Consider the following 27407-nt stretch of genomic DNA (forward strand, 5'->3'; position numbering starts at 1 on the left):
CTCTCTTCGTTAGGTGGAGCCTGTCTCTGCCTAGCACGCCTCCTTCCTTGGAACACCATCCCATGGTCAAAGAATCCAAAGCCTTCTCTCTGACATCACCTATGTAGCTATTCGTTGACTTCCATTATTCAACGGTCTCTACCCAGGCCTTTTTCTTCCACACAGAGGATGGATGAGCACACCAATTACACCTCAGACTCCTTTATCCTTCTTCCCAGAGCCACATAGTCTGCAGTGATCCGCTCAAGGTCATTCTTGGCTGTATCATTGGTGCCCACGTGGAGAAGTAGGAAGGGGTAGTGATCCAAGGGCTTGATGAGTCTCGGCAGTCTCTCCATCACATTGTGAATTCTAGCTCCTGGCAAGCAGCAGACTTCTCGGTTTTCCTGGTTGGGGCGGCAGATAGATGACTCAGTCCCCCTGAGGAGAGAGTCCCTGACCACCACCACCTACCTCCTCATCTTGGGAGCTGTGGTCATGGAACCCCCATCCCTAGGACAGTGCATCTCATGCCTTCCAATCAGTGGAGTCTCCTTCTGTTCCCTTCCCTTACATCTATCATCTAGTCCACTCTCCACATTAGTACCAGTGGAGAGAACATGAAAACGGTTGCTTACCTGTATCTGCGTTGCTGGTACATGGACGCTTCCCTTTCTTCTTCTGGAGGTCACATGCTGCCAAATTTCTTCACTGTCCTCCTGTCCCCACTGCGCAGCCTGCTCTGAATCTTCAGAACATTGTGCCTGTAGAAGCATATCCTGACATCTATCCAGGAAATCTTCAGTTTCTCTTATGCAACGCAGGGTCGATACTTGTTTCTCCAGACCTTGAACCTTCTCTTCCAATATGGAGACCAGCTTGCACTTTGTACAGACAAAGTCGCTTCTGTCCTGCCGAAGAAAGACAAACATGACACATGTAGTACAGGTCACAAGAGCTAAACGCTCCCCATCCATATTACCTTCCATCTACGAGCTTCCTCAGGAGTTGTAGTAACTACTCAGAGAAGCCGACAAGATATAAGCCTCAGTGGGCTCTCCCTACGTGAACTCCCAGGCAAATGCCCTCTGTTAGCCTCTCTGCTGTTCGCCGTTCAGCTGGTTCCCAGCTGACTGGCTTTTTATAACAGTCAGGCCCACTCAAGGCTCACTTGGAACAAAGCACTCCCAATTCACACTTTTCAAAAAACCAATCAAGCAAACGGTCAAACTGTCCCCACAATAGACACTCAGATACTCACCCACACAGCTTCCCTAATGCAGCCCTCTGTTACTCCCTCATGCTCAGTCCAGCCCCAGTTCAGTAATATAGGTTAACACGTGCCTCACTTTAAGTACAAGAGTTGTCTGAATGAAGTGAACATTTGTATGTAAGTGCCATGCTGAATCATGGAACAGAGACCAGGAAGTGCACCTGGCTAAACATAAACATAGCTTTCATTTTGAATATTTTTGTTTAACCCCTGGTGTATTTTTTGAAGAGATACTCACTGAATAAATTTGATTTATGAATAGGAATCAATCTGAGGCTATCACAGTCTGCTCACAAACAGTCTTCCAGGAGTGAAAGAACTTAAATTCATTGAATAAATGATTAATTACAAATTATTCACTCAGCTGTAATAGACATATATAGTGTATACACCAAATACTCCCTGACTAACAAGTAAGTCACGTTATTCCACTTTTGACTGTGTCCATCACAAGTGACATAGTTGTGCTTTGTAAATATATACTGTGACGTTGCACTCTAATGTTTTATGGAAATATGCTTATGAGTGTAAATATGATGTAACTGGAATATGCTTTATGCAAAAGGTCTCTTGTAAGGTATAACAAAGGTTACAGCCTACTGAATATATTCCTTCTATTTGTATGTATGTATCATTCTTGTATCTGAAGCTAGAAATATAAAGTATAACTCTGGGGTCCTATTGTAATTATGCAAAGTGTGGGCCATTGATGGTGATTTAGAATCTTGATGGCTCCCTTTGACTAGGACAATTACTTATAAATTTCTTTGTTTACTTGCAAGCTTTTTTGTGTTCGTGTAAGCCAGCCCGGGAAGAATGGAGGCTAGGAGGTCTCACAGGACATGTGACCATGTCACATGATGCTGAAATCCATCTTAAATCTAGTACTTTTCCATTTAGAAGGAGGGATGGGGACCCAGAGAGACAAAAGATTCCCACCTTGGGCCAAAGCTATAAAAGGGGGTGGAACATAAAGGGGGCTGCCAGCCATGAGAACACATCTGTTTTCCACCTAAGATGTCTGCTGGAACCAACAAGAACCGTACCAGGGGAAAGGATTGGGCCCAGACTAGAAAGGCGTCTCGTCTGTGAAAGAAGCTTATTGGAACAACTCTGAGGGGGAGATTTACTTGTATTCAGTTTCTTAATGTATTAGGCTTAGACTTACTTGTTTGCTTTATTTTGTTTGGTGATTTGTTCTGTCTGTTACTACTTGAAACCACTCAAATCCTACTTTTTATTCTTAATAAAATCACTTTTTTTTGTTTGCTTTTGTTTATTAGTGAACCCAGAGTAAGTAATTAATACCTGGAGGAGCAAACATCTGTGCATATTTCTCTATCAGTGTTATAGAGGGCAGATAATTTATGAGTTTACCCTGTATAAGCTTGTACAGAGTAAAACAGATTTATTTGGGGTTTGGATCTCATTGGGAGCTGGGTGTCTGGGTGCTGGAGACAGAGTACCTGCTGAGCAGTTTTTGGTTAAAGTCTGCAGCTTTGGGGGCATGGACCAGACCTGGGTCTGTGTTGCAGCAGGCTAGCATGTCTGGCTCAACAAGGCAGGGTTCTGGAGTCCCAAGCTAACAGGGAAAATGGGCACAGCGGTAATTTCAGCATGTCAGGTGACAGTCCCAAGGGGGTCTCTGAGTCTGAACCCATCACATATATATCTAGAAACAAAGAATGTAGGCTATACTTGCAGGATGGGGGACTCTATCTTAGGAAGCAGTGACTCTGAAGAAGATTTGGGGGTTGTGGTGGATTATTACTTGGACATGAGCTCACAGTGTGATCCTGGGATGCATAAACAGGGAAATCTGAAGGTGAAGTGGAGAGGTTATTTTACCTCTATGTTTGACACTGGTGCGACCACTGGTAGGATACTGTATCCAGTTCTCGTGTCCACAGTTCATGAAAGATGTTGATAAATTGGAGAGGGTTCAGAAAAGAGCCATAAAAATGATTAAAGGAATTAGAAGACATGCCTTATAGTGACAGACTCAAGGATCTCAATCTATTTATTTCTGCAAAGAGAAGGTTAAGGGGTGATTAAATACAATCTATAAGTATCTACATGGGGAACAAATATTTAATAACGTGCTTTTCAGTCTAGTAGAGAAAGATATAACATGATCCAATAGCTGGAAGTTGAAAATAGACAGATTGGAAAGAAGATATAAATATGTAATTGAGTAATTAACTATGGGAACAAGTTACCAATGGTTGTGGTGGATTTTCCCTCACTGAATTTTTAAATCAAGATTGGATGTTGTTTTTTTTTTAAAGCTATGCTGTGGGGTTTATTTTAGGATGGTCTATGGGCAGTGTGATATAGGAGGTCGAACTAGATGATTACAGTGGCCCCTTCTGGCCTTGAAATTAGTGAATCCATTATTTGCCTATCCACTGTCTGGTGTGGCATTAAAATGTATTTTTAAAGTGGTTTGTGGATTGTTAAAAATATATCATGTAGGGATTTTCACAAAAAAAATGACTATTTCCTTGACATAAACACTCATTCACCCCATCCCCAAAAAATTATCTGATTTAGCACCGGATAGGCAAATTCTTGTGAATGTGACCAACTGGTTCATTTTGCTGGTATTTCCCATACTCACCTACATGTTCACAAATAAAAGTATGTTTTAATTTTCAAGAAATGATGTAGAGGGAGAGCACGATACCTAGGTATAACCCAGGGGCAGTTTTAACAGCCATATTCCAGTCCCCCCCACTCATTTTTAATAGGTGTATTTCTCACTTTGTGGAACTGAAAAAAAAAATCAAAAAAATTCAAATCCTAATAAAGTCAACAACCAGGGTTGTGTCTGACCTCTGAATCACTATGTTTTATTACTAGGGAACTCAAGTATTTTGTGGTGGCAAAAAAGGGCCCATAACATTTAGTGAAAATGGAGCTACGCTCTTTCCTTCCCATATAAGAAGAATGAATGCCCTCTTTTCTGACTAAAAGCTCTAATTGGCAGTGAATTCCAACCCAGTGATTTTTAAACACAATTTGAATCTGGCAGAAAGTTAATATAGCTTTAAAATTCAGAACGTATCTGGCATCTTTCACCCCAGTTCATACTAGTCTTTAAGCTGTAAAGCTTTTGATCATTGGCAGGCTTGGCACTTGGCACATCATTAGAATATTTCAGATGCTAACTAGTACAGTTGTAATAACTTTAGGGAGAGGTGTGGGTAACTAAAATTATAGGGTGTTTTATAGACCTGGTCAAAACCTGAAATTTCCATTCCATTTTGAAATACATTTTCGTTTCAATTTGAAACAAAAAAAAATATTTCCCATACAATTAAATTTTTGAAAAGTTTTGGGACAAAAAAAAAAGTGTTCCATTTCAATTAAATCAAAACATGTAATTCTTTAAAAAGTCAAAATCAGAATGAATTATATAATTTCATTCTAATATAAAAGAAACTAATTTATGAATCAACTTCATTTTGAAATGAAAAATCAAAATGATCTATTTTTACCAGAACACTTTTTTTTCATTTTTCCCCAAAACAAGACATCATCAAAATTGATACTTTCTTGTGGAAAGTTAATGGAACTTCGTTTATGCCGAATGGGGCTCTGTAGGAGTCTGCATATGTGGAATACCTTGAAGGCTGGAGGTCTTAATATTTTTCAGACTGCATCCCTATTAAGAATAATTTTGTTTATTCTGTCTTGATTAAACAGAAATCATTGACACCCACTCATTTGTTTAGCTTGCAAGTAGAAATCCCAGTGGGTTAGTGCCCTCCCAATTATGTAGAGTATCCTGTACTTTCAATTAGTGTTGTGTAGGTTTGCAAAATCCTAATCTCAGGGGGGTCCTGAAGGGTGCCATTTCTGACTGGGGGTGGGGGAGGCAATTTAACTGTGATTCCAGAGGCTACTTGGGCACCTGAAAACTCCTGTTTTGTTTTTTTCAGTCTAGATACAGTGCTCCTGTCAGATAATAATTTCTAATTCCTACATAAAGAAATAGAATTAAATAAATATTAGACCCACGCAGCTCTAATACTAACATGTTCTGACATGTGTCAATTCACTGAAGGGACCGGTTAGGTTTAAAATTGTAATGTATATTCTTACTTTGTTACTAACTCTTGACTACAACAATTGAAACAATTGTAGAAAAATCTAGATTACTTTCTATCACTTTTTTTTGCTGTTCTTCAAGCCTGGAATAGATCATTTAATTAGGGCAAGACCTTGTGAGTTTATACTGCACCGGCCTGGGGCTCTAGGGATAGTAGTAGTTACTCCACTACAAATAATAGACTAGAAACTGACTTTAAACAGCAGTGAAACTGACACTGTCAAGTCACTTACAGTATGGCCACCCCCAAATGTTGAAAAATCATGAATCAGGCTCACCAAAAATCATGATTGGGTTTAAAATAATGAGATTATGTAAAAATAATAGATTTGGTGTACTTTTTATTTACATTCTGCTTTTTGAGCCTTTGAGCTTTTTGAGTACTAGAGTCACATTGTGATGCTTTCCCCATAGCCACAAGGGACAGAAAGTTCATTTTTCTTTAAGAATGAAAGCTGATATCATCATATATCACTTGACTGCAGGAACTGGGGCTTTAAGGAAAAAAATAATTATCATGAGTCCCATGACAAAATCATGAGAGTTGGCAAAGGCTATTTTCTTTCCAGAAGGGTCTTAAACACAACACTGGAGTAACTGAGTTGCAGCTTTCACAGGAGAATATTTTAAACCAAACGCCAAGAAAATTCCACATTTTAAAGTTGAGAAAAAAGAAAGACTTCTGAGGTATATCAGAAGGAAAGGAAAATAAACAGGCACAGGAGCTCTGGGCAGCTCTTCCTCTTGAAAGAAAGTTGGAGGATCAAATCTTCTAGTCCTTAATCAAATAAAACTTCTATCTCCGTCAGCGCCTAGACTCATAGATATTAACATGTGCTTAATAACTATATCCTTCATACTTAAATATCTGAGCCATCTTATCCAGAGTTACACATTTTACAGGCATTGGCTCAGGGATTACATTTTCTGGCATATGCTGAACAGTGCTGAGCACACAGATGGCACCCAGTGAATAGTACAAATCATGACAATCATCGACTGTCAATGCAGTTTCTGATCTTTGTTCTGGAATTGCCATGAATACAGCTGAAACCCTAAGAATTTGAGGTATAATCACATCTGATACTCATAGGACACTCTCTCATTCCTTCCTTTTCTCAGACTCAGAACAAAAAAAATGAGAAAACAAAATGTTTTTCAGTTAAAATCTGAAATTGCACATCAGGCATTGCTGTACAACCCAGCACAGGGCAGAACCTGCCACCCATTAACAGTTAAGTGCTCTTCTCTCATCTGACTCGAATTTTCTTTCTTTCTTCATCCTTCTTGACTTCTGTGCTGCTTTTCATACTGTCAACCATGACAACCTTCCCAATCTCCTGGGACCAACTGTTGGAGACTCAGGGAACTGACCGCCTTGGTTTTCCTTCCATCTGAGTCCTCTTTTTTGCAACATGCAGCAGAGAGCAAAAGGCTGGTCCACTGGATAGGGAGCTAGCCCTGCGTGGGAGACCTGGGTTCTACTTCCTCTGCACATGGACTTCCTGTATGACCTCAGCTCAGTGATATAGGGACAGAGTTTCACAGATTTTTAGGCACCCAAAGATGCAGCTAGGCATCTAGTGGGGTTTACAAAGCACCTAACCTTCTAGGTGCTTTTGAAAATCCCACTAGGTGCCTAAATATCCCACTAGGTGCTAAATACCTTTGAAAATCTGGCCTTTAGTCTGTGTGTCCCTCAGTGCCCCATCTGTACAATGGGGATAACAGCACTGCACTACCTCATGGAGGGGCTGTGATGTGAGGCGCTCAGATATTATGATGATGGGGCAACATAAGTACTGCCGGTAGAGTGGGAACTTCCCTATACCACTGCTATTCCTTTCCTGGCCCCTTCTTTTCACCTACCCCATTCACATCTCCCTCTTTTCTGAATGTAACCTTCGCTCAGAGGGCTTAGTGGTATTTCTTCAACAGCTTCTCCCCCCTGCAGAGGGATTCCTATTTTATGGGTTCATCTAACAATTTCCAGATTCTCAATTTAATTATCAGCCCTTGCTTATCTGAATCACTCTGCCTCTGTTTGTAAACAAAAAACTGACTCCCTGCCCCAGGAGCACAACCTGGGAGCAGCACCTCTCTGCAGAACTCACATTCCGTACTAATTCTGTGCAGTTAAGATCTCCTTCTGGGAGCACACATCCTGTGTGAAACTCAGTAGGTGGCTGGAGCCGCCCCCCACCCCCCTACAATTGGCGCCCTGTATCTTAGAACTGCAGTAACTGTGGGTTGCAGAAATTCAGTCTGGAGTCACAGGGAGATTAAAAATTTTATACATACGCACATCGTTGGCCCCAGGATATGATAGCATTCACCTATGCGCCTCACACCATTTTGGTCCTAAACAGTGTTTAAAAAAGAGAAGAAAGTAGTTTGTGTTCTTCACGCTGGCTGGTTTCTTGTTCATTCAGCCAGCAAGATGGAGAGGCATATTTCATAGGTTCTGCTGGCTTTCTATAGCTTTTCACATTTTGTGCAACTAGGAAATATATTTAATCTCTATTTTAATACAGCTTTCAAAAATAGGCTTACTCTACAGTTTTGTTGTCTAACAAGTTCATATTCAATTTAGACATAATGAATAACTTATTTACATAAATAGCAATCAATTACTACATGTACACTAATTTTTCAATTAGCTCCCTGCTGGGAACATTTGATTGATTGATTTATTTTTGGGGGCAAGTGAAAGCGAATTGATGCAGAAATTACTGGATAAAATGTTATGGGGTGTTATGTAGAAGATTGAACCAGGTGAGCACAGCATCCCTTCTGGCTTTAAAATCTATTCAGTATTGTATTAATACTTCACTGCAGGCACATGTATTTTGAAAGTATCTGCAGTATGTGCAGTTTTCTGAGCCACACATACTGCAGAAGGCTGGGGTTGTTAAATGTGTTGGGATGTATTGCTCACCATATTTAAAAATTGTGCAAATTGCAAACACTGCAGATAAGACCAACAAAAAACATGGATCACAATGAAATATGAAGAACGCCATTCACTTTCTACAGTACTAACTAGCAAGGTGTATGGTCAAAAATGAACATAAATGGACACAATTTAGAGAAACTGGCACTAGAAAAGCAACAGGATGCATTGCATGCAATTGGGTACCATTGTCATCCCCACTCTACTCCTGGTCATATATGCAGAGTATGTCTCATATTACTTCAAGCAACACCACAACTTAGATCTCCAGCCGTAATAAATGAGGTTGATAAACTGGGACAGCTATATAGGGATGTACCTACGCAATCATTTAATCCCCATAAGGTCAACAACAAATGAAAAAGTGTAACCCTTACAAGTATTGACACAATTGATTTGTCATGTCTATAATGATTATTATGAATAATCAATCACAGATTCTTTCCCAAAATGGGCTACACATGAGATTCCCTTAGGAATCCCCATTTTTCTTTCAGGGACTGAAGTGATTGGTGGTAGAGTAGTACAGATTCAATACTAACCTTACAAAGAAACCTGATAATTGGACTACCTGTAAACTGTAACTGGCATAAAAAAACGTTTCCAACCAAATAGCCTGTATACCCAGTAGGGCCAGGGTAATAAACATTTCATAGTTGCACTATAAAAGATGATGATGATGAAGAAGAAATAGGGATGTAAATTAGCAAGTGAAAAACCTCAGAAGGCCACAGATCCATCTGATGCTAATCCAGAGCCAGAGAGAACCCGAGGAAAGGGAACTAGGCATAAGGCCTTATACACTACATTATGCAGAAGTTACAGATGTATGCCCATATTTATTCTGATATCCCAATTATCAATGTTAGTGCTTGCTCCCCTCCATCTATGGCATTCTGGGAGTCCATAATTAACCCTAATCACTAATATTAACTGTTGGCATCAATCCTTTCTCAATTATTTCCTAACAATTCCGATGTGTCAGTGTGGTCTACCTACTTACCTACTGCTTGCCAAGTGATTCTGTAAGTATGGAGTTTTGGTCTTGTGGTGTACTGTCCCTTTGTGGTCTCCTGTTTATCCTCTTGAATGAGAGTGCAAACATATGAGCAAGGGTTATATTCCTTTGGGCCTATACTACTATAACTAAAGCCTTAGCCTAACTACTTCTAATAAGTTTCCTGCTTATACAGCAAATCATTAATATAGCAACCCTGATAACCCAGTTACTTATGTTCACCTACTTGCCCCCGTTCCTGTTTCAAACCAATAAGAAACACAGCAAGATCCGTCACATACCTATGTGATTATCTGAATTTTCTCTGTGTGGGTTATGAGTTCACTGTGTGCCCATCACCTGCCCTCTCCCGCCTCTCAGCATACCTGAGTAAAACACCAGTCTGTATTGTACCTACAGTTCAACTCTGATTGCTAGGAGAGTGACACAGCCACAGCAAACTGCCTCCTAGTTACAGTGCACTGCTTGGTTACTGCACTCATCTGACATGCCACTGGACAGTATGCCCGAGTCTTATCCTTCCATGTGCCCCCACTCGTCTCATTTTCTTTGCTGAGCCTAATCATGCCCTACCTCAGGGAGACTTCACCTTGACATTTTCCAGTTTGCTGTATTCCAGATCATCGTGTAGGCATCCTGTACTTCCACACAGCCTGCAGCATGACTGACTGTGCATGTACGTGTACGAGTGCTCTGAGCCAGTGTTCTGCTGCAGTGATTAGATCTGCCATCCAGTCCCTATCTCCTCTGCCACTATGCTGTCTTGAAGGGGATCCTTTCAAATTGTTACACTCCTTCCCTGACTAATTTCTCATTTGGGCAATAGTTCCTTATCGTTACTATTACATGCATAGCACACTGCTTATAGTGCCGGAGTAACACTGCAATGTTGGCTTTGCTACCATAGCAGTTGTGGTGTATTGTAACATGGTGGGGTTCACTTGGTTATTTTGGTCTTACCTTGCTATTTTCTTGTTTCTTGGCTTCATGCCACAAAACCAGCAGACAATATAGCCTAGAATATATAAATTGAACCAAAATCAGTCCTGCTATAATTGGTGGCAACTTGGTCTCAATCAGTGGTTCTTATACTTATTTGATCGGGCCCCTCTCATTTCATGTATTCCCCCCCTCCTCAAGTACGCGTACCACCCCCCAGCTCTGAAGGCAGAGCGGGGAGCAGTGGGTGCTGGCCAGGCCCCCAGCTCCAAAGGCAGCTACATGCTAGCAGCACCACAGAAGGGTGGCAATGTGAATATTTGTCAATATCACTTTCCACCGCAGACTTTGTGCCCCCTTGTCACCCTTACTTTTGAGCTGCTATTGCAACCCTGGGGCTGACAGCCAGAGCCCTGCCACCTCCAGGTGAGGGATTGGGGTGGGGGGGAAGGAGAGAACAAGCCTGGGTGGCCGGGCTCCTGCTGTTCCTTTTATCCCTACCTCCTAGACATGAATGGAACTTCTGCTTAAGCCCCAGCCACCCTAGGCTGACAGCCAAAGCTCTTAAAAAAAAACAAACACAACAACACAAACCACACACACCCCCTTTGCCTTTCTTGATATATTCCTGTGCTGCTGGTCTGAATCAATGGAGCTTTATCTGCTTACCCCAGGTATTAATCTGGGACATTGAAATCAGTTCGTCAGCTTGTGCTACAATAATCTTAATGCTTCCTACAGGTGTGTTTGAATACAAACAATCCAGCTTTGGCATTCCGTCTCCTGAATAGCGTAGCCTTCTAAAAAAAGGCCAATTTTTTTATATTTTAGAGAGCGTCTGTGTTGTGAAACTGTTTGAGGAAGTATGGAGATAAGCTAGGGAGATGACCATTTCAGACTCCTTTAATAATTCTTACCCATCTGACTGAACTGCTCTGAGCAGAACAGATACATTGTGTATACTGAGGGTTTTCCCTAATATCATTCCTATGAACCTATTGAGTCTACATAAGACAGACAAAAGGCCTAAAGAAAGTCAATAGATATACAGCAGGGAGAAGTTTAGCCCCAAATGATGTGCCACAGAGTGGAAACCAAAATAATTGAACAGCTGACTGTGAGGAAGCAATTTTCCTTTGGATAGTACAAAGTCTCTGTAGTTCTAAAAGTAAATTTAAGTTGGTGAGAGCCCTCACGAATGAAAGTGTGTGTCTTATAGAAGTCCTAGCAACATTAATTCTTTAATCATATAATGACTGTATTCAAAAGGTGTTAGTATAAATGTGCACTATGTACTAGGACTCTGATCCAGCAATCAGATCTTTACAGCTGGAGACCTGTGCCCATGCAAAGATGTATTCATTTCAATGGGCTCTACATAGATGCAGAGGGCCCATCTGCTAAAATCTGATTGCAGGATTGGGGCCTAATCAATGAGTGGACATCGGGTAAAAACAACTATTTAGTATATAATTAAGCTTCAGTAGATATGTTTTTGATGAGTCACCAAATGTTAACTCCTACCCCAACATATAAGAGCAGTATCAGCTAGAAATCTCAGGTGGTATATCGTGTACTTTGTAAACTTCTACGAAGCACTCAGCCAGATAGCTCTGCAGTTCCATAGATATCCTGTCAGATGCTGTCAAAATCCAGCAAATTTGAAAAAACCCTACAAACTCCCAGAAACCTCACTGTTGGAATCCACTGTTGTTCAGCAGATGATCCTGCAGAGACACGATTAAATGTATTATATAAAATGTATTGATTTTACTGACAATAGAAATGCTGAGCCACTAGAAATGCCATTACCATTAGAAATGCTAATCCCGAGTGTAACTCCAATGAGCAGAATGGAATTACACTAGGGATGATTATGATGTTCCTTGTTTCTTCATGCCAGGCCTTCCTTATTCTTTACCCCCTTTTTTTTTTTTTTTTTTCTTTAAGACCTGTGCATCTCATAATATATTGGCAATTAAAAAGAGGAAAAGGGGAATTTCCTTCATGGTTTCAAAGTAAATCTATATTTCATCTCATCAGTTCACGTTACAAGCCAATAGAGACAGAAGCATACATGTAACCAAATATTACATAGTCTAGTTCCAGTTTTTTCTGCAAACATCAAGGGTGATAGCTGTGAAACATGCATTGACTTTTTTATCTAGATGCTAGATATAAAATCCAATGGATTTTATACTTTGACAGTCGGCAACTTTTTCCTGTGCCAAATGATGAAAGGAAAATTAAAGTTTGATTCCTTTAGTGTTTAGAGATTTCAGACAATTGTGCAAAAGTGCATGCTCTGTGCCAGCTACATAATAACTGAATTTTCATACCACCTGCTCCTCATCCCAGTGCAGATACTGGGGAGGAACAACTGTCTGTGTAATGTTGAGAGAATATTTTTATTTTATTGTTTTCTACTTCCTCTAATGAAACAAAGAGGCATTATTACAACATGAAAAATGCCCTTGTAGATGTACAGAGATGGGTGATATGTCTGGTAATATACATCATAGAGCTATAGGCAGAATGGCAATGGAGTTGAAGCTTTCTTAGTTTTTATTAATCAGTGTTTCCATGTACTTTCTAATAACGTATATCTATAACACAGCTAGTTTAATTATCCTTGCTGGGGGGTTTTCCCCTCCCACAGAAAATATTTATATTAAGAGGGTAAAGGATAAGAAGTGTTCTGTGTTTTATTTCTTCCTCCCTGCTCATGAAGTAGCTTTCATGATACCCCATCACAAATCTGTCTGTTCTTTGCAAAGAAGAAAAACTGAAAGAACAGATATAACTTAGATGATTTTTTTCACTTCAAGGTCCAAGAGACACAAACAAGGTTTTCATTTCGAGGCCAAAATACCAAAAACATCAAGACACTTGATCACGGCCTTGGGTAGGCCAAGAGACTACATACACTTGATCTTAGCTCATAGAGTTGAGAAGCGAATGTTCCCCACAGCACCATGCACAAAAGCAACAACCAGCCCTCAGCATCTGTCTATGCTCACACCTCTCTTAGACCCAAAGCACAATAATATGTCAGAGAATACTTCCCAGATCTGAAGAAAAGCTTTGTGTAAACTTAAAATCTTGTCTCTCTCACCAACAGAAGTTGGTCCAATAAAAGATATTACCTTATTGTGACATACCAGGGTACAATCCAGATTCATGAGCACCTGTGTTACTCCTGCCCTGCCACCTTGGGTGCCTTTACAAGCTTAGCTCTCACCTAGGATTTAGAACCACAGTTGCCAACTTTCACGTGATAAATAAGCACCCCAACTTTCACAATAAGCCAAACGTCAACCTAATCCCATTTCAAAACAAGGTCAAAACAAGTCAATCCCTAAGAATCCCAACACTCTATGTGACTAGATTCCCCTGGCATGCACTCTGGGACTGTGGTGGGCCCACTGTGCACCCCTGACTCTTCCCCCTCCCTTGCCCCTACTTGCCCATTGCCCACACTTGCTGGGAGCCAATCAAAAAAAAAGAAGCAACAAGCTACAAGCCAAAAACTAGCTAACAAGCAACTCACAAGCCAATTAAGTCAAAAACAAGCCCAATTTCTGAGGGTTTGGCAGAAACATGTGTTAATAACACCATACAGGGAATCTTATAACTTTACATACAACTTTTCCACACACATTTTATCAGGACAATACTGACCAGCAAATTATAAGTTTTCAGATGATACTTTGCAAGGCATACTTTGTACAAAGATCATTACAGTAGTGTGTAGGGTGCGAATACAAGGGTGTATTCAAAAGCTTGTCTCTTTCATCAATAGAGGTTGGTCCAATAAATGATATTACCTCAGCTGCCTTGTCTCTCTAATATCCTAGTACCAACATGGCTACAACAATACTGCATACAGTAATAGGTCATGTCAGATATGAAAGTTTGATTAATAGATAGGCTACAGCTTCCATTTGCATGCTAATGCTTACAGCAAAAGAACTACATTATGGTTACATAGTGAAGCTGAACTGATTCTTACAGATTAGGGGCTAATGTGTATGTTGTCAAGCAGGTTTTTTGTTATTGTTGTCGGGGAAAGCCATTTTAATGCACCTTAACTCTATGAATGTTCCTTATTTTAGAAATGGTTAACACCTAGGAACAGCAACTTCTTGTTTCTTGGAGTCAAGAAGAGGGATCAATGATGCATATATGTTGTTAGAGGTGGGGCAGGGAAGGAAGAAGGAGGTAAGAGCTTGGTTGGACCAGAAACACTGGGGGCAAGATGAAGTTCTAGAAGGAACAGACATGCAGGAAAAGTATTAGAACATGTAGCGATCTGGGCTGAGGCTGATGGGGGGAAATGGGTGGAAGAAGGCAATGAGGAGAACGAAAGAGGTGTGATAAGTATGGCCTGACTTTTAGTGGACATGGAGAACAATTGATCACCAGCAGCTGCGTAGCCAGGTGGAGGGAACAGGGGGAGCGATCCAAAAAAATCACACCACCCGCTGCAGCGCTTTTACTCACCAGGCAGCCCTCCAGCAGCCGGCCCTCACTTGCTCTGGGTGTCTTTGGTGGCACTGAAGGTCCTGCTGCCGAGGTGAGTAAAAGTGCTGCAGCGAGTGGCACCATTTTTTTTGGATCGCTCCCCCTGTTCCCTCACCAAAGGAAAATTTAAAGGGTGCTAAGACATTGACAAGGCACCACTTGTGCTCAGTGGGGGAGCGGCCGCTGCCCCGCTCCCTCCCTAGTTACGCTACAGATCACCAGCCACTTTATAACAGCCCTTAACATATTTGAAGACTGTTATCACGTCCTCCCTCAATCTTCTCTCCTCAAGACCAAACCTGTCTAATTAAAAAAAAAAAAAAAAAGTGATTTGATGATCACTTTAGATTTTATATCAGTTTCAGAGCATAGCTATATTAGTTGATATAAAAAGCATTGCTACTTAATATTCATTCTTTTCATACAGTGAGTGCTCAAAGAAAATTCACTCAGCAATATCTTCTATATCAGCATAATTATCAATAGTGCAAAGTCACTTTAAGAAAAGGAGTACTTGTGGCACCTTAGAGACTAACCAATTTATTTGAGCGTAAGCTTTCATGAGCTACAGCTCATTGCATCCAATGAAGTGAGCTGTAGCTCACGAAAGCTTATGCTCAAATAAATTGGTTAGTCTCTAAGGTGCCACAAGAACCCCTTTTCTTTTTGCGAATACAGACTAACACTGCTGTTACTCTGAAACCAGTCACTTTAAGGTTCACCTGAATTTTTCCCATCCCTTCACTCTTCAGGAGATCCAGCTGCCTGGTATCGTTGGAGCTAGAAGGTCACTGCTAATTAATTATTGTGCTTATGAGATTCCTGCTGACTCAGGGTAAGACTTTTCCTATAAATATGTGAATTCAGCCGTCTTCAAAAGTTAAACTTTCATCTTGTTATCACTACATTGACCATGCACATCTAGGTTAGGGGGCAATATGCAAAAGGGATTTTTTCAATTTTATCAATTGTTTTCCTTTGGAGAAGGCATCTGTTGAACATACTGGCCTATTAGATTGATGCATTATTAGTATCTACAGTTAAGAGTCATTCTCTCCGTGTATCAAAATGAAAGAAACCTTCAGACTCAAGGAAATCAGATGCAGCATATAATTCATCCTAAATAATGGTACCAGGCATATAATTAGGCAGCTGTTCAGCAAGTGGCAAACACTAGAATACATATTTTGAATCAGAGCTGAAGTTTGAGTGTGGGGGTAGGTAGTTTGACTAACTACTTGAATACTCATGAGAGAGAAAGTTAGAATGGCCTAGAGTTTCAGACTAGATTTTAAAATTCATTATGCCAGTTTGGAATGAAGAATTAGTACCCAAAGTGGGGAGCAGGCCTATAATAGGGAATAGCTCAAATTTCAAATATACGGTCCAAATGGATCCAAACAAGACACTCTTGTTTTGCTTCCAGGTCTGACTCAAAACCAGGGTGTAATGTCAGGTTCTAATTTGAAAGCAGCCAAAAATCTTTCAAGAACAGCCATGTTTTTTTCAGGTTTTCGGTCCAAGATTGAGTAACACCTTCAGGAAACAATTGATCTCATGAATGACTCACCATTTGGTAGGGTGGAAATTTCACAAGATCAACTACATTTTTGTAGATTTTACTACATTGCCACTGTCAAGGCCAATCTCACAAAAAGAGCATGTGAGATTTTTCCAACTCTGAATCTGAGCATAAACTTTACTTTGGATATAGGGGCAGATCCAGCCTATTGAAGTGAAAGAGTTTTTACCATTAGCTTTAAATGGTGTAAAAGAAGAGGAAGACAGCAAAGGATACCAGAAACTGGAATCTGCAGTCAGAGTTAAAAACAAAAACAAAAAACACCAGGCATAGCAAATTTGCAATCTAACCCCTATTCTGGTTTGGTTTTGGTTCTATGTTTATGAATGAAAAGTATTCACAAGCAAATGTAAGCCCCCCCAAAACTCTCTCCCTCTCTTCCTCCCACCCCTATTGCTGAAATGCTTATCATGGATATTATGTTTTGTCTTGACAGTTTACAAGATTACTCAACAGGGCAATTTCCCCCCTTGTGACTCTTGTTTTTTTTATTCCTTCAATCTGCGGATTATTTTGATAAAATCAAGTATATCTACAAGGCAACCCCAGTGTGAAACTATCCTTCATCCTAATCCAGCTGTGCCAGATTGTTGTAATCTAAGGAAACCATTTTACAGTATCTTATTTTCCTCTTGTGGACTGTACATAGCATTCAAGCTACATTTGTATACAACCTTATTTGCAAATTAATTCCAATTAATTTAGGCTTGAATAAAGACTGGGAGTGGATGTGTCATTACACAAAGTAAAACTATTTCCCCTTGTTTATTTCCCCTCCTACTGTTCTTGTAAAGTGCTGGAAATGGCCCACCTTGATCACTACAAAAGGTTCCCCCTCCCTCCCCCCAAAAAACAATCTTCTGCTGGTAATAGCTCACCTTTCCTGATCACTCTTGTTGCAGTCTGTATAGTAAAAAGAAAAGGAGTACTTGTGGCACCTTAGAGACTAACCAATTTATTTGAGCATAAGTTTTCATGAGCTATAACTCACTTCATCGGATGCATTCAGTGAGGAGATTTATATACACACAGAACATGAAAAAATGGGTGTTTATCATGCTCACTGTAAGGAGAGTGATCACTTAAGATGAGCTATTACCAGCGGGGGGGGGGGGGGGAGAGGGATTATTTCCCCTTGTTCCCCCCCCCCGTTCCTCAGACGTTCTTGTTGACTGCTTGAAATGGCCCACCTTGATTATCACTACAAAGGGTTTTCTCCCCCCCACCCTGCCCGCTCGCTGGTATTAGCTCATCTTAAGTGATCACTCTCCTTACAGTGTGCATGATAAACACCCATTGTTTCATGTTCTGTGTGTATATAAATCTCCTCACTGTATTTTCCACTGAATGCATCCGATGAAGTGAACTGTAGCTCACGAAAGCTCATGCTCAAATAAATGGGTTAGTCTCTAAGGTGCCACAAGTACTCCTTTTCTTTTTGCGAATACAGACTAACACGGCTGCTACTCTGAAACCAGTCTGTATGGTAACACCCATTGTTTCATGTTCTCTGTGTATATAAAGTCTCCCCACTATACTTTCCACGGTATGCATCCGATGTAGTGAGCTGTAGCTCATGAAAACTTATGCTCTAATAAATTTGTTAATCTTAGTACAGGCATTCTTTTAAATAAGCACCTGCTGTAATAAAGAGGATTAACGAAGTCTAAAGCCCAGTAGTCTGAAGTTAACTGTGGGAGGTGTGCATCTTAACCAATTGTTAGTTGGTAGCAGAAGGAAGGCCATTTTTGATAAAGGAGCAGAACATATGTTAAACTTTGTAGCATAAAATAAGGATGAGATGAACTTTTACACATGCTATCTCTACTGCACTCGTTGTTAAACCTGCATCATTTTGTCAGAGCAGCATGGGACACAATGAAAGCAAAATAAACAGGAAGCGCTGCTTATGGTTTAAATATTGGTAGATAAGACTATTAAAGAAATTCAAGAAAACATTCTATGACCCAGTCTTGCCATATGATGGTTACACATGGCAAGAAGAGCTTCTAATTGCCTATATTAGTGTCAACACCTGCTTCCTTTTCCTATTTGGAAGACAGCATTAAGGCATTCATCATCTGTTCCCACTCTGATAAATTGCAACAGCATCTGAAAAAAAGTCTTTCAAGTGTGTATTTCTGATATTACATGGATCTGTAGGAAGTTGATTTTGTTAGATCGTTTTTGTACTGTAAAATCGTAATTGCATTTCCAGCTACAAGGTTCAGCAAAATGCTGCAAAAAAAAAAAAAAAAAACCTATCTAACTTATCGGAAGAAAACTCATTGGCTGCTATTATCCAGTATGGAATCATAGAATTGTAGGACTGGAAGGGACCTCAGGAGGTCATCTAGTCCAGTCCCCAGCACTCATAGCAGCACTAAGTATTATCTAGATCATTCCTGACAGGTGTTTGTCTAACCTGCTCTTAAAAATCTCCAATGATGGAGATTCCACAATCAGCCTGAGCAATTTATTCCATTGTTTAACCACCCTGACAGAAAGTTTTTCCCAATGTCCAACCTAAAACTCCCTTGCTGCAATTTAAGCCCATTGCTTCTTGTCCTCTCCTCAGAGGTTAAGGAGAACAAATTTTCTCCCTCCTCCTTGTAACAACCTTTTACATACTTGAAAACTCTTATAATGTCCCATCTAAGTCTTCCCTTCTCCAGACTAAGCAACCAGAATCTTCCTTCATAGGTCATGTTTTCTAGACCTTTCAATCATTTTTGTTGCTCTTCTCTGGACTTTCTCCAATTTGTCCATATCTTTCCTGAAAAGTGGTGCTCAAAACTAAATACAAAACTCCAGCTGAGGTATCATCAGCACAGAGTAGACTGGCAGAATTACTTCTTGTGTCTTCCTCACAACACTTTTGCTAATACATCCCAGAATGATGTTTGCTTTTTTTTTTAAACAATGTTACACTGTTCACTTATATTTAGCTTGTGATCCACTATGACCCCCAGATCCAAACTCTGCAGTGGTCCTTCTTAGGCAGTCATTTCCCATTTTGTATGAGTGCAACTGATTGTTCCTTTCTAAGTGGAGTACTTTGCATTTGTCCTCATTGAATTTTATCTTGTTTTCTTCAGACCATTTCTCCACTTTGTCCAGATAATTTTGAATTTTAACCCTATCCTTTAAAGCACTTGCAACCCCTCCCAGCTTGGTATCATCCTAAATTTCCTGTAAGCAGTGCGACCGTGTAGCCGCCTATTTAGCAATGCGCAGGCACACAGGAAATCCATCTGGAGACCTGCCATGGCTAGGAGAGGGATTCCCCACCCCCACTCTAACCCAGCTCCCAACCTGCAACAGCCTATGCAGCCCTATAGCCCCAGCTATACTGCAGCTCGGACATGCCGGGGCGCCCCTCCTCTGACCCAAACCCAGCCGGAGTGGAGCATTGCAGCCCCAGCCCACAGGCGCCAACTTTTGTTGGTGCCTGTAGGTGGTCACTCTCCCCAGCCCCGCCCCCGGCCCTACCCAGACTCCACCCCTTCCTGCCCCTATTGGATCCCTCCCCAAATCCCTGCCCTGGCCCTGCCTCTTCCCCAAGTGCACCGTGTTCCTCCTCCCCCCTCCCTCCCAGACTTGCTGTGCGAAACAGCTGTTTCGCAGTGCAAGCGCTGTGGAGGGTGAGGGAAGAAGCAGGACACGTCAGCCCACTCAGGGGAGGAGGTGGAGGTGCAGCAGAGGTGGAGGTGAGCTGGGGCGGGTGGGCGGGTCAGTGAGCTGCCAGTAGGTGCTCCACACCCACCAATTTTTCCCCATGGGTGCTCCAGCCCCAGAGCATCCATGGAGTGGGCGCCTATGCCCCAGCCGAGGCCCACCTGACCCAGACCTAGCTGCGGCAGCCCTGCTTGGACCCAGCCATGGCCAGGGTGGCCTGACCCAAACCTGGGCAGCCTGGCGCGGCCTGATTGTGGGGCACCCCTCCCTGAACCCAGCCCCAGTCCAAGAGCTGCCATGGCCGAGGGAGAGGTGTCTATACCCCCAAGCCCTGGTGCTGCTGTGGGGAGAAAGAGCTGAGGGGAGTCCTCTCTCCACACTGTAGTCCAGGAGCACCTTTCTGTACCCCAAACCCCTCACCCCCAAGCGTGCATCCCTATCCGGGGCCCTCCCCTCCCCACACCCAACCCTGAGCCTCTCATCCCCATCCTCACCCCAGGGCGCACACCCCCAGCCAGAGTCCTCACACCCCTGCACCACTAACCCTCTGCCCCAGCCCTGAGCCCCCTCCCACACTCCAAACCCCTCAGCCCTACCCCCACCATATGAATTTTGTTATGTGCACCAATATGGAGGTGATGTGTGACACATCACCTCCATATTGGTGCACATAACAAAATTCATTCTGCACATGGGTGGGAAAAATTAGAGGGAACAATGGAGCTGGGCAATATTTTTCAGGCAAAACTTTTCTCTTGGTGAAAAATACAGATTCAATTAAACTGACTGTGTGTCAATTTAATTAAATTGTTTGCTTAATTCCTCCCCTCCACACACAGAATTGAAATATTTTTTCAAACTTCTTAAAGTGAAACTATTTGAATTCTTGGTTTTAAACAAGTTGCATTTTAATATTTCATTTTTTTAAATTTAAAAACATTAATAATAGTCATAATAAAACGAGAACATTCTGAGTTTGACAGACCAAAGTGTTTCATTCAATAAAAAAAACAAAAACAAAAACTTTTTAAATCTTTTTGATTTTCCAAAAGTTTTGGAAGTGTTCAATTTTGGCCTGACCCAATAACAGGTTTGGTAACTTTTCAAAGTTACCAATAAACCAAAAAGATCATTTTTCACCCAGCTCTACATATGCTTAATTTCAAGCATGTGAGTATGTTTGTGGGGGGGGGGGGGCGGCGGAGGGTGAGAAAACCTGGATTTGTGCTGGAAATGGCCCAACTTGATGATCACTTTAGATAAGCTATTACCAGCAGGACAGTGGGGTGGGAGGGGGTATTGTTTCATGGTCTCTGTGTGTATATAATGTCTACTGCAGTTTCCATGGTATGCATCCGATGAAGTGAGCTGTAGCTCACGAAAGCTCATGCTCAAATAAATTGGTTAGTCTCTAAGGTGCCACAAGTACTCCTTTTCTTTTTGCAAAGACAGACTAACACGGCTGTTACTCTGAAACCATATAATTCAGTGTGCCCATTCATATGCTCAAAATTAAGCATAAGGATCAGGGTATTTTGTTTCTTATTAAGGCTAGAGAATACTTAATGTTTTATGTGTGAACATAAATCCTCAGATCCTTTATTTACAGCCACGCAAGTAAAATAGAAGGTTTTGCTTTGAAGTTCTCAGGTAAAACAAAACTAAGTGATAGTAAAAGATATAGAGTGAGGGTGATGTCATTAGAATTAAGCTACATTGATCAAAAGTCCATCAAGTGAGTAGCAGGTGAGGTAGAAAGACTATCTGACAAGCAAGAAGATAAGCATAATCACTTCTACATGTAATTAGCTACTTGAGGTTCATACAGAGTGCGAAAGGTAACTTAATACTAACTCTTGAGTAACCTTCAGATCCATAATTAGTATTTTGCAGCCTTTTTAAAAGAGCATACTATAATCCTTAAACCAGAACACCCAAAAGCCTTTCCTCCATATTGCTTAGCTGTTGCTCTCACTTTAACAGAGAGAGTATGTCATAAATATAAAGGGAAGGGTAAACCCCTTTGAAATCCCTCCTGGCCAGGGGAAAGCTCCTCTCACCTGTAAAGGATTAAGAAGCTAAAGGTAACCTCGCTGGCACCTGACCAAAATGACTAATGAGGAGACAAGATACTTTCAAAAGCTGGGAGGAGGGAGAGAAACAAAGTTTGTGTGTCTGTCTATATGCTGGTTTCTGCTGGGGATAGACCAGGAATGGAGTCTTAGAACTTTTAGTAAGTAATCTAGCTAGGTATGTGTTAGATTATGATTTCTTTAAATGGCTGAGAAAAGAATTGTGCTGAATAGAATAACTATTTCTGTCTGTGTATCTTTTCTGTAACTTAAGGTTTTGTCTAGAGGGGTTCTCTATGTTTTTCAATCTAATTACCCTGTAAGATATCTACCATCCTGATTTTACAGGGGGGATTTCTTTATTTCTATTTACTTCTATTTTTATTAAAAGTCGTCTTCTTGTAAAACACTGAATGCTTTTTCATTGTTCTCAGATCCAAGGGTTTGGGTCTGTGGTCACCTATGCAAATTTGTGAGGCTTTTTATCCAACATTTCCCAGGAAAGGGGGGGTTGCAAGTGTTGGGAGGATTGTTCATTGTTCTTAAGATCCAAGGGTCTGGGTCTGTAGTCACCTAGGCAAATTGGTGAGGCTTTTTACCAAACCTTGTCCAGGAAGTGGGGTGCAAGGTTTTGGGAAGTATTTTGGGGGGAAAGACGTGTCCAAACAGCTCTTCCCCAGTAACCAGTATTAGTTTGGTGGTGGTAGCGGCCAATCCAAGGACAACGGGTGGAATATTTTGTACCTTGGGGAAGTTCTGACCTAAGCTGGTAAAGATAAGCTTAGGAGGGTTTTTCATGCAGGTCCCCACATCTGTACCCTAGAGTTCAGAGTGGGGGAGGAACTGTGAGAGTATATTAATGCTAATCATTACTTCACAACCATTCCACTAAATGTGAAATATCGGTACTTTGTGGTTTCTTCTAAATTACCAATAAGAACCTTGATTACTTACAGATGCATGAGGCCTTTATACTTAAACAGGGATACTGAGTGCATAAAATTGACTATATAGACCAGCAATTCTCATACTGGGGTCCATGGACCCCTGGGGGTCCGCAAGGGTACTCCAGGGGGTCCATGAATCTTGTCTGGCTCCAGGGGGTCTGCAAGTCATGTCCAGGGCTGCTGGCTCTGCTGATCAACTCCTCCTCCTCTCTCCCAGTGTCTCCTGCAAGCCACGGAACAGTTGTTCAGCAGCGTGCAGGAGCCTCTGGGAGGGAGTGGGAGGAGCGGGGATGGGGCGGAAAGAGGCAGGGAAGAGAAAGGACAGGGGTGGAGCGGGGGCAGGAAAGGTGAAGTGGGACCTTGGGGGAAGGGGTGGAGTGGGGGTAGGGGTGGGGGCTGAGCGGGGGTTGAGAACCCCTGAGGAAAATTAGAAGCTGGCTTGAGGGTCTGCAAAAAATGTGAAATCACAGTGTGGGTCCTCGGGTTGCTAATGTTTGAGAATAGCTGCCTAAACAAAAGAAGGAAAAAGGTTCATTAGCCCCTTCCAACCCCTCCTACCCAGCCTTTTTTTTAAAAAAAAAACAAAAAAACCCAGAGTTTTCACTTACTATTCAAAACCAGTGAAATAGAACAGGTATAAATCAAAGCCCATTAAAGTCCATGGAAATCTTTCTATCGACTTCAGTGGACCATTGCACCCTGGATATGGCCCTATTGGGATTATAAAGGGAATTAGCCTTTGAAAAGGACTTTGAAAATTAAGTACTTGTTAAATTAAAATTGTCAATACAAGTTTAATTTGAAGTCAGTTACAAAAATTCACAAAATATAGAGTAAATATATATACTAAAAAGTTGAGCTACTGGAACGCTATTATTTCAGTGAGAACACTGAATTCACAACAGCAAATAAGTGTTCCACCATCCCCCATATAATCCTCCATCTAACACAAGCAGAAGTTAACCACATACCCCCAAAATATAAATATTACAGGCAAAAAAAAAAGCACATCAAAATTACCCCTCCTCCCCAAAATCCACACACAGTATATGGAAACTCAGTGTCCACTTTTCCCATAATCTGACACATAATATACAAAAGAAATCAAAATTGATATTTCTTTTTCTCTTTCCCTTCAAGGTTTGATAGCCCTTCATCCTCATTTATCTTCCCAGTGCACATGAACTCTGAGAACCCTTCCTGCTCTTCCACTCCTCTGTAGATCCTTAACTTACTTGGTCTTTTGGAATGGTGGAAGTTTCTGTGAGTTGCTAGCTCAAATAGCTGTCTGAGGATCCCTGTGATTAGTAGAGTACAGGAAGCTGTAGGCATAGTCAGTTGTCCCTGAATACCCTGCGATGACTGGCATGACCAGATTAAGCACCTGTAAACCGGCTAGCTGCTGACTGAAGCAGCCTCATGAAGAGTGAACTGAGTGTGAACTGAACTGGGACACCAAGCATGAGCTATCTGGAAAAGGTTCTACTTATGGCGTGTCCAGCCAATAAAAATGAATGGCAGATTCCACGAGGCTGAGCCCATGCAGTTTCTTCTTTTTCCGTGTGCCTGTAAACCACATTCATTCTCACAGTCTAGCTGCTACTGTGAGAGCTGAGAATGTGTTGTGCCAGAGTCAGGTGAAGGAAGAAGCTGTAGGACAAGAAGACTACCAGAAAGCATCTCCGTGGAGGTGCTCGGAGTCCCCAGCCCAGCCATTGCTTCCCAGTCCCAAAGGTGGGACTCACAGCACTTTGTGCTCCCAGACTTTGAGCACAGTCCCATGGATCTTAGGATCAAAATTGTGGGTCCATAGACATCCTCTCAGCAGGATCCAAGCCCACTGATCCATGCATCCTGCTTTAATACACAAAACTTGCTATACAATGAAGCTGAGCTCAAAACACGGGGGTACTGACACACACAAAAAAAATCTTTAAAATAACATTGCAAAGCCTGAAGTCACAAAGATGAATAATAGCCCAGCACCATAAAGAAATTCAAGCTAGTTTTTTGAAAGTAACAATATTTTGTAGTAACTGAGGTTTCTGCTTTAGTTTGTTTGTAATGCAAAGTCAAATAAGGAAAAGTTGGGAGAAAAAGACTGATTTTACAACTCTGACAACAATTAATGAGCATGTGGAGTGGTTCACCTCAGATTGCTTTAACCAGCACATTTCAAAAGGGGCTACGTTATGATAAACTGTTGAATTGATTGTCCTGTATAGTAATGTCAGCATCACTCCTCAGACAGATTGTGATACCCACACTCCCCTTGAGTGGTGTGAAATCACCAGGGCTACTACTCAAGGTACTCAGGATCTCCAAATCTGGCTGCTAGTGAACAAATGGCAGTTCCCTCCTTTTCTCTCAGCAGTGCTTGTGGTTGTGAGAGATGTACCCATTCATTTACCTTGTTTTCTAACATTGCCTCATGCTCATTCCCCAGACTTTTTTTGTGTTTAAAAACAATAAATAAAAAGCTATTGACAAGTTTTTGGGGAGGATTTTCAAAAGCACTAGGCGTCAGCCTCTCCTTGTTCTCCCTGAAGTCAATGGGAGATTTACCACTGGCTTTAATGGAAAAAGAGTTTTCAATTTTACATCTTTTATTATATGCCAAAATTCACTAACGCCAGGTTTTTGCTTGTATACAAATTAGGCCAAGTCTGAGTGCTTTTGAAAATCCTGCTTTTACAGCTGTGAACATATTCATAATAGTTGAAGCCTATGGATACTTCGTAATATGGCAGTCAAATTGTGCTACTCTACCAATGGTCCTGGATACTTTTAAAAGTGGATTCCTGAGTGATGCTGGATTTCTGTCAAACATAATTTGTCAGAGTGATGCCCTGAGCATCCTGGCAGGTTCTAAAAAAAAATATATACCTTTCTATTAGCTGAGGAGAATGCAATTACCTACTAGTCATTTTGCATAAAAGATAAAAGGAAAGCATTTCTGACATGCTTGATGGAGGTTAGCAACCCATTCAAATCTAATCAACTAGTGTGGATATTTTCATTCTTGACACAATTTTCTTGACTTGTAATCTCTAGAGACACACAGACATTTAAATGCAGGTGATATGTGATTAAATTGGCTGGAGGTAAAACAGAAAAATTGTTCCATATTCATTTTAAATACACAACTCAAGATGGAAAATCCTATTATCCTGTGCCAAATAGAGCTATATATATTTCTTACCCTATTTTACGAGTGTAGCCACTAATTGAGTGCCTTCTCATGGCTAAGGGTCACTTTTCAGGCATCCTATCTCTATTAGCCCTCTCTTCCAGACTGCTTAGTACTCCAGATAGTTTTAGTTACAGATTCACAGCACCCCTTTTTCAGATTGGCTTAATGTCAGATAAAGCTCATAAAAACCTCAGAGTCCTTCATCACAAAATAATCCAAACAGCTTTCAACAAAGTCTAAAATCATAAACCCTACCTAAAGACACCACTCCCCAGACCTCACTGTTTGGAGCTCACTTTTCTAGCCCTGCTTCCTTCTCCTGTCAATATCCCCTGATTTCTGAGCTTCTCAATGACTGCAGCAGATTTCCACACTGGGTCTACAAAACTGCACTGATTTACCAATTTTCCACACTAAGTATGTTGTGGTGTAGGTGTGTTGGTCTCGGGTTATCAGAGAGATAAGATGCTAAAGTAATATCTTTCATTGGATGTGTCAAGGTTCCTTCTCCACTCTGAACTCTAGGGTACAGATGTGGGGACCTGCATAAAAGACCCCCTAAGCTTATTCTTACCAGCTTAGGTTAAAAGCTTCCTCAAGGTACAAACTTTGCCTTGTCCTTGAACCCTATGCTGCCACCACCAAGCCTGTTAAACAAAGGACAGAGAAAGAGACCACTTGGAGCCGTCTTCCCCCCAAAATATCCCTCCAAACCCTACATCCCCTTTCCTGGGGAAGGCTTGATAAAAATCCTCACCAATTTGCATAGGTGAGCACAGACCCAAACCCTTGGATCTTAAGAACAATGAAAAAGCAATCAGGTTCTTAAAAGAAGAATTTTAATTAAAGAAAATTAAAAGAATCACCTCTGTAAAATCAGGATGGTAAATACCTTACAGGGTAATCAGATTCAAAACATAAAGAATCCCTGTAGGCAAAACCTTAAGTTACAAAAAGACACAAAAACTGGAATATACATTCCATTCTGCACAGCCTATTTTACCAGCCATTTAACAAAAGGAAATCTAATGCATTTCTAGCTAGATTACTTACTAACTTAACAGAAGTTCTGAAGAGCATTCCTGTTCTGTTCCCAGCAAAAGCATCACACACACAGACAGACAGACAGACCCTT

At 41.2% G+C, this 27407-nt stretch overlaps 1 protein-coding gene across 1 annotated transcript in view; it reads left to right on the top strand.

Annotated features, from left to right (window-relative positions):
• The window catches only part of CDH18 (cadherin 18), an 849773-nt gene that overhangs the window by 131564 nt on the left and 690802 nt on the right, over window positions 1-27407 (top strand). The window contains exon 2 of the mRNA XM_084618628.1: window positions 15553-15635. The gene's annotated coding sequence lies outside the window, so the exon portion shown is untranslated. The remainder of the gene's footprint in view (window positions 1-15552; window positions 15636-27407) is intronic.

Source organism: Lepidochelys olivacea (genome assembly GCF_965140295.1).
Source record: "Lepidochelys olivacea isolate rLepOli2 genome assembly, chromosome: 2".
NCBI lineage: Eukaryota > Metazoa > Chordata > Testudines > Cheloniidae > Lepidochelys > Lepidochelys olivacea.